Here is a 7764-nt window from a genome sequence, read left to right as displayed (position 1 = left end):
GATGGTCTTCCTCAGGGGATAGCCCTTGGATAACAAATCAATAAGCTCTCTAGGGTACAAAAGTATAGTGAGTACGTATATAGACAGAGGTACAATCATGGCTTTAAACAGTCTCCCATACAATGAAGATCATAACACAATGCACTTACATAGCTTATGATTTTGTACAACAACAGAGCAGGTTGTGTGATGCTGGAGGTCCACAGAGAAAAGAGGAAATGAGGGGGAGGGGGGTGTCAGCCTCAATGCCCAGTATGTGTGTCCCAAGCACAAGGGATAACGGCCAGTCTGATGGTGTGCACAGGAAGAGTAGACAGAAAACTAGGAGCTCACTGGACTTCCAGCAGAAGTATTGTTTGCACTTGTGATAATTCACTGCCTGTTGCGAAAATCCAACCTCATGACCTTAAGGCCTCATTTACACCTGACCGTAGCAGGAACGCACTTTCCCGCTCATGTTTTATTACTTATCACGCCTAGGGCTGCCCTACGCTCCACAAACACCCCAAAGTAGCTCCAGAACCTTTTTGGTTGTGAGGCATCAGATATTTATCTAGTGTGCATTTTGGCACGTTTGTAGCGTGACATATGCATGGCAACACACGTGTCTGCTACCTGCGCTTGGGGTACCATTAACAATTAATGGCACCCCAAGCAAAACCTGTGATTGCAGGGCTTCTCCAAAATGAGGCAAAATGCACATTGGCCTAAATTTATGAAGAAATTTTTTTTTTCTATTTTTTTATTGGATGTGTTTTATAGCAGAAAGTAAAAAATATTGTTTTTTTTTTTCTTTTTTAATTATCAGTCTTAATCAGTCTTTATATGCTCATTGGGATTTTTTTTTACCAAAAATATGTAGTAGAATACATATTGACCTGAATTTATGATGAAATTTGATTTTTTTATTAAATACGTTTTTTGCTTATAGCACAAAAAATTAAAAACGCAGAGGTTATCAAATTCCACCAAAAGAAAGCTCTATTTGTGGGAAGAACGGACATCTGGTTATAAGGGATGGGGAGATGGCGAAGGTATTCAATTTATTCTTCTCCTCAGTCTTCATGAGTGAATCGGGGGGCTTCAGTAACCAAAACTGCAGTGTTTATCCTCATGACACATCACAGGAAGCACCTCCGAGGTTAACAGAGGACAGTATTAAAATTAGACTTGGGAAACTTAACATTAATAAATCACCGGGATCAGATGGCTTGCACCCGAGGGTACTTGGGGAACTCAGTGAAGTAATTGCTAGACCATTGTTCCTAATTTTTACTGACAGTCTACTGACTGGAATGGTACCAGCTGATTGGAGAAAAGCCAATGTAGCACCAATATTTAAAAAGGGCTCAAAATACATCCCTGGGAATTACAGACCAGTTAGCCTAACATCAATAGTATGTAACAGGGGCGGACTGACAACTCATGGGGCCCCCAGACAATAGGAGATCATGGGGCCCCCCTGTGTCCGTGCCACACTGCCCACATTACATATGTTGGTCCCTACCCCCTTTAGCTGCAGAGGCAGCAGCTGAGGATGTACACATGCTGCGGCAGGTATTATACCCCCTTTTGCTTTTGGTGGGGTGATCGTGACCCAATCAAGTGAATAGGGCCACTCTGCAAACACCCTGCAACCATGTGTAATGTACGCAGTAGCAGCATGCTAGTGTGGGATCCAAGGGGTTAAAGGAGGTGATGTGATGAGGCAATACAATGCCACCTTATCACCTGCTTTAACCACTTGGTCGCTGTACTGCACAAAGTTGCACGGCCTTTGCAGAGCAGCCCCATGCCAAGCATGACAGGGTGTATAATTCCTGCTGAGGCTGCAACATGTGTACACCCCTGGCTACTGCAGTTAAAGGGGATGTGGTTGGGGTGGGGGTAAAAACAGACATAAACTATGAGGTTTTACCACCCCCAAACTGTGAATGTAAACAAGCCCTTACTGTCCTGGGCTCCTTATCACATTTGGTTTTTAGGGGACCCCTGGGATGAGAACAGAGAAGGATCCCTGAAATAGGGACAGAGGGGGACCCTGGTATGAGGACAGAGAGGGCCCCTGGGATGGGAGCAGAGAGGGGATCCCTGGGATGGTGGCAGAGAGGGGATCCCTGGGATGGTGTAGAGAGGGGATCCCTGGGATGGTGCAGAGAGGGGATCCCTGGGATGGGAGCAGAGAGGGAATCCCTGGGATGGCGGACAGAGAGGGGATCCCTGGGATGAGAGCAGAGAGGGATCCCTGGGATGGGGGCAGAGAGGGGATTCCTGGGATGGGAGCAGAGAGGGAATCCCTAGGATGGGGGACAGGGAGGGGATCCCTGGGATGGGGTGCAGAGAGGGATCCCTGGGATGGGGGTACAGGGGGGGCCCTAGGATGGGGTTAATGAGGGATCCCTAGGATGGGGGCACAGAGGGATCCCTGGGATGGGGGCAATGAGGGATTCCTGGGATGGGGGCATAGAGGGATCCCTGGGATGAGGGCACAGAGGGGCCCCTGGGATGGGGGCAATGAGGGATCCCTGGGATGGGGCACAGAGGGATCCCTGGGATGGGGGCACAGAGGGATCCCTGGGATGGGGGCAATGAGGGACCCCTGGGATGGGGGCACAAAGGGGCCCCTGGGATGGGAGCAGAGAGGGACAGGTGACAACTCTTTGCTTTGGGGAAGGGGGGGTCGGATTGGAAAATCCCCCCATACCACCCACCCCCCTACTATACACAGACCTCAGAATCAGCGCGGCTTCTGCTGTGTAAGATCTCTCCTCCCCCTTCTGTCTGTGTACATCGGAGCCGAGGAGGAGGATTCTCAGTGAGTCTGTGTGATGTGCTGCAGGCTCAGGTGGGAGAGATGTCGGCTGCCACAGAGGTGAATCACTGCGGGAGAGAGCACGGGCACAGATGATATCCTGACTCCTGAGTGCCCGACGCTAGCGAGCCCCTGTCAGCCTAGTTACCAGAGCTCAGTACTGGGACTTGTTCCAGCACTGGGCTCTGGGATAAGCAGAGATTGGGATGGAGATACTCTCATGGGGCCCCCTGCTGGCCCCGGGCCCTCGGGCAGTGCCCGAGTGCCCTAATGGTCAGTCCTCCCCTGAGTATGTAAACTCTTGGAGGGGATGATAAGGGACTATATACAAAATTTTAGTAATGAGAACGGTATCATTAGTAGTAATCAGCATGGATTCATGAAGAATCGTTCTTGCCAAACCAATCTACTAACCTTCTATGAGGAGGTGAGTTGCCATCTAGATAAAGGAAGGCCCGTAGACGTGGTGTATCTGGATTTTGCAAATGCATTTAACACAGTTCCCCATAAATGTTTACTGTACAAAATAAGGTGCATTGGCATGGACCATAGGGTGAGTACTTGGATTGAAAACTGGCTACAAGGGTGAGTTCAGAGGGTGGTGATAAATGGGGAGTACTCGGAATGGTCAGGGGTGGGTAGTGGGGTTCCCCAGGGTTCTGTGCTGGGACCAATCCTATTTAATTTGTTTATAAACGATCTGGAGGATGGGATAAACAGTTCAATCTCTGTATTTGCAGACGATACTAAGCTAAGCAGGGCAATAACTTCTCCGCAGGATGCGGAAACCTTGCAAAAATATCTGAACAAATTAATGGGGTGGGCAACTACATGGCAAATGAGGTTTAATGTAGAAACATGTAAAATAATGCATTTGGGTGGCAAAAATCTGAATGCAATCTATACACTGGGGGGAGAACCTCTGGGGGAATCTAGGATGGAAAAGGACCTGGGGGTCCTAGTAGATGATAGGCTCAGCAATGACATGCAATGCCAAGCTGCTGCTAACAAAGCAAACAGAATATTGGCATTAAAAAGGGGGATCAACTCCAGAGATAAAACGATAATTCTCTCGCTCTACAAGACTCTGGTCCAGCCGCACCTGGAGTATGCTGTCCAGTTCTGGGCATCAGTCCTCAGGAAGGATGTACTGGAAATGGAGCGAGTACAAAGAAGGGCAACAAACCTAATAAAGGGTCTGGAGGATCTTAGTTATGAGGAAAGGTTGCGAGCACTGAACTTATTCTCTCTGGAGAAGAGACGCTTGAGAGGGGATATGATTTCAATTTACAAATACTGTACTGGTGACCCTACAATAGGGATAAAACTTTTTTGTTTAACAAGACTCGCAAGGATGTGGAATTCCCTTCCACAGGCGGTGGTCTCAGCAGGGAGCATTGATAGCTTCAAGAAACTATTAGATAATCACCTGAAGGACCTCAACATACAGGGATATACAATGTAATACTGAGATATAATCACACACATAGGTTGGACTTAATGGTCTTTTTTCAAACTCACCTACTACGTAACTATGTAACATACATTTTATTTGGGTACAGCGTTGCATGACCGTGCAATTGTCAGTTAAAGTAACGCAGTGCTGTATAGCAAAAAATGCCCTGGTCATGAAGGGGGTAAATCTGCCGGAGGGCAAGTGGTTAAAGCAGAGCTCCACCCAAAAGGGGAAGCTCCGCTTGCTCGCACCCTCCACTGCCACATTTGGCACTTTTTTTTTTTTTTTGACAGGTACCCTCTCCCACTTCCTGTTAAGATCACCGAACATCGATCTCTGTCATTTCTGGCTCCTCCTCCTTCCCCCTGCTGCCTTCTGGGAGACACACGCGTCCCAGAGGTCAGTGGGACCATTCAGAAAGTGCAGCACGACTCGCGCATGTGCAGTAGGTAGCAGGCTGTGAAGCCGCAAGGCTTCCCTTCCTGTTTCCCTTACTACAGATGCCGGCGCCTGCACCCGGGATCCCTGGACAGCTAAGTGTCCTTATAATAAAAGTTAGCAGCTACAGTATTTGTAGCTACTGAGTTTTTTTTTTTTTTTAACAGGATGGAACTCCACTTTAATGAATCAATTTTTTAAAATATAATTCTCATTTAAGGGGACGTGGCGGGGGGGTGTCCTATGCCTACATACTTTTGCTAATAGGCGTCCCTCATTCTCGTCTCAAAAAGTTGGAAGGCATGCTATCACACATGGATATGTACACTTACATACTAGGCCCAATTATTCTACAAGTCTGTCTGTGATGTGTGGGCACACACGAAAACACAGGAAGAGAGCATGCAAACTCCATGCAGATAGTGTTCTGGACAGGATCTGAACCAAGGCCACCAGTGCTGTAAGAGCCGGTTCACACGGGGACGACTTGTCAGGCGACCTAGCCGCCTGACAAGTCGCCTCCCGTTCTGTACAATGGAACCGTTGTAATCGGAGCGACGCAAGTTGCTCCGACTTAGAAGAAAGGTTCCTGTACTACTTTGGGGGCGACTTGCATAGGCTTCTATACAGAAGTCGTCTTGCAAGTCGCCGCGGCAGTCGTGTGCAGGTCGCCTCGGTGAGGCGACCTGCAAGTCGTGCCGCTTCTAATGTGAACCGGCGCTTAGGCAGAAGTGCTAACCACTTAGCCACCGTTCTGCCCTGAGCAGGGCCACCGATAAGGCATAGCTCCCAACTGTCCCTGATTTCGAGGGACTGTCCTTGATTTGGAGCAATGTCCCTCTGTCCCTCTTTCCCCCTCATTTGTCCCACATGTTGGTCTGATCCATATAGATGTATATAAGATGCACTTTTTATCTTTCAAAAAGTGTTTCCCAGTGCTAAACTTTCAACCCCATTTCTAAATTGGTGCATTTGTAAATTTTAAAAGCCAATATAAAGGAATAGTAGTGGTAAAAAAAAGCACTTGTGGGTTTAAGTTACCTTTTTTTTTTTGTTAATTCTCCTTTAAGGGGGTGTGGCAGGGGGCGTGTCCTATGCCTGCATACATTTGCTAGTAGGTGTCCCTCATTCCCATCTTAAAATGTTGGGAGGCAGTACAGCCAGCTCTCATGTACTGGGCCCGGGCCCCATTAGTTCAAAAGGGGGGCCCATGCACCTGCTGTTTCCTCTTCTGTTTCCCACTGCAGCACTGCCGGCTTCTCCTCCTTCCCCTTCCTCTGGCTGCACTGCAAGGGGATTGGTTCTAGCATATGTACCCCTTTTATTTGCTGTCCTGCTCACCACCATGTGCCCCTTTCCCCTACAGCACTGCCACCTTCCCTCCTTTCTCATCAGAAGCTGCTGCGGGCACACAGGGGGATGTCATTTACTGGCCCCTTCCTTTTCTGAATGAACACAGTGAGCGATCGGTATCAATCACTCCTGTGTCCATTCATCACTGAAGCATATTAAACTGTTTACTATGCTTTAGTTTGTGAATGAGCAGGAAGCCTCAGAGCATTTCCTGTTCATTAATCTGTGCAGAAAGGGACTGATAAATCTATGTCCGCCGTCACTTTTGGTGGGGGGAGCCTGTTTGGGGCCCCATGATTTCTAACAGCCCTGGCTCTGAGTAGGTTATAACTGTTGCATTGACAGCAGGCTAATGAAATATTTTAATGTTACAATTGGTCAACATGGATATTTCACGGACCATGTTTTCAGAACGGACTGTCCCTAGGGTTGCCACCTGTCCAGGATTCACCTGGACAGTTCGGGTTTGGAATCATGTGTCCGGGTTTCAAACTGCCTGAAACCCGGACACATTATTCAGACTGGATAGGGTTACTGGCTGCAGTTGTCTAAGCTGAGTGTGTCTGTTACACTCTCTTTCACACTGCCCAAAGCCAACACTAACAATTCGCCCCCCTCCCCCATACACACAGACAAGAGAGGAGAGAGAGCTCGATCTGCTCCCCTCTGTCCCGCCCTTACCCCTCTGTGTCTGCCCACACTCTAATTCCCAGCACTGTGCCTCAAAAAAGGAAAACAGGGGGGGTGCAAATTTGAAGTCCAGCAGCCTCAGATACATCTGGATGAGAGGTGCTGACTGCCAAGGGTGGAGTGAGCTCACCATCCTTCTCCCTACTGCCTCTGAGTGAGTACACTAAGGTAAATCAGGGTTCTCAGAGCACCCCTTACATCAGAGTTCCCCTTTACACCAGAAGAAACAGTGTTCCTCCTTACATCCGATTTCTCAGTGTTCCCCCTTACATCAGAGTCTCCCCTTACAGTGTAAGGGGACTATTCGAGTTCAGATGTAAAAGGGGAACTCTGCGGATTCTGATTTAAAAGGGGAACACTTGTGATTAACTTCATATGATTAGAAATGTTATTTAATTTTTACCAAGGATACATAGTTACATAGTTAGCAAGGTTGAATAAAGACACCAGTCCATCCTGAGTGAGTGCGGGTGCGTGTCTACAATTGTCCCTATCCATTGTGTCTCATTAGGATGCTCATCTATTATTATTATTTTTATTTAAGGTACCCATATAGAGCTGTCAATTTATGCAGCGCTCCACACATACATCGCACACTCACATCGGTCCCTACCCTTGAGGAGCCCACAATCCAAGGTCCCCAACTCACATTCATATACTAGGGCCAATTTTTTTTTTTTTTTGGACAGAAGCAAATTAACCTACCAACATGCCTTTGGAGTGTGGGAGGAAACCGGAGTACCCGGAGGAAACCCACGCAGGCACAGGGAGAACATGCAAACTCCAGGCAGGTAGTGTTGTGGTGTGGTTGGGATTTGAACCAGCGACCCGCCCAATTACTAAACCTATGTATAGTTTATACCAGGGCCGTCTTTAAGGCTGGGCAAAAGGGGCAGCTGCCCTGGGCCCTGTCATTGTTGTAGCGCCAACTATACAAGTTTAGATTCCCTAGTCCTTTGAAATTTTAGTAATGTGCTGTGTCCCAATATCTCAGTGTGAAGTGCTGGTACTAATG

The sequence above is a fragment of the Aquarana catesbeiana genome, linkage group LG06 (assembly GCF_042186555.1).
Source record: "Aquarana catesbeiana isolate 2022-GZ linkage group LG06, ASM4218655v1, whole genome shotgun sequence".
NCBI lineage: Eukaryota > Metazoa > Chordata > Amphibia > Anura > Ranidae > Aquarana > Aquarana catesbeiana.
This window is presented reverse-complemented; position numbering follows the sequence as displayed.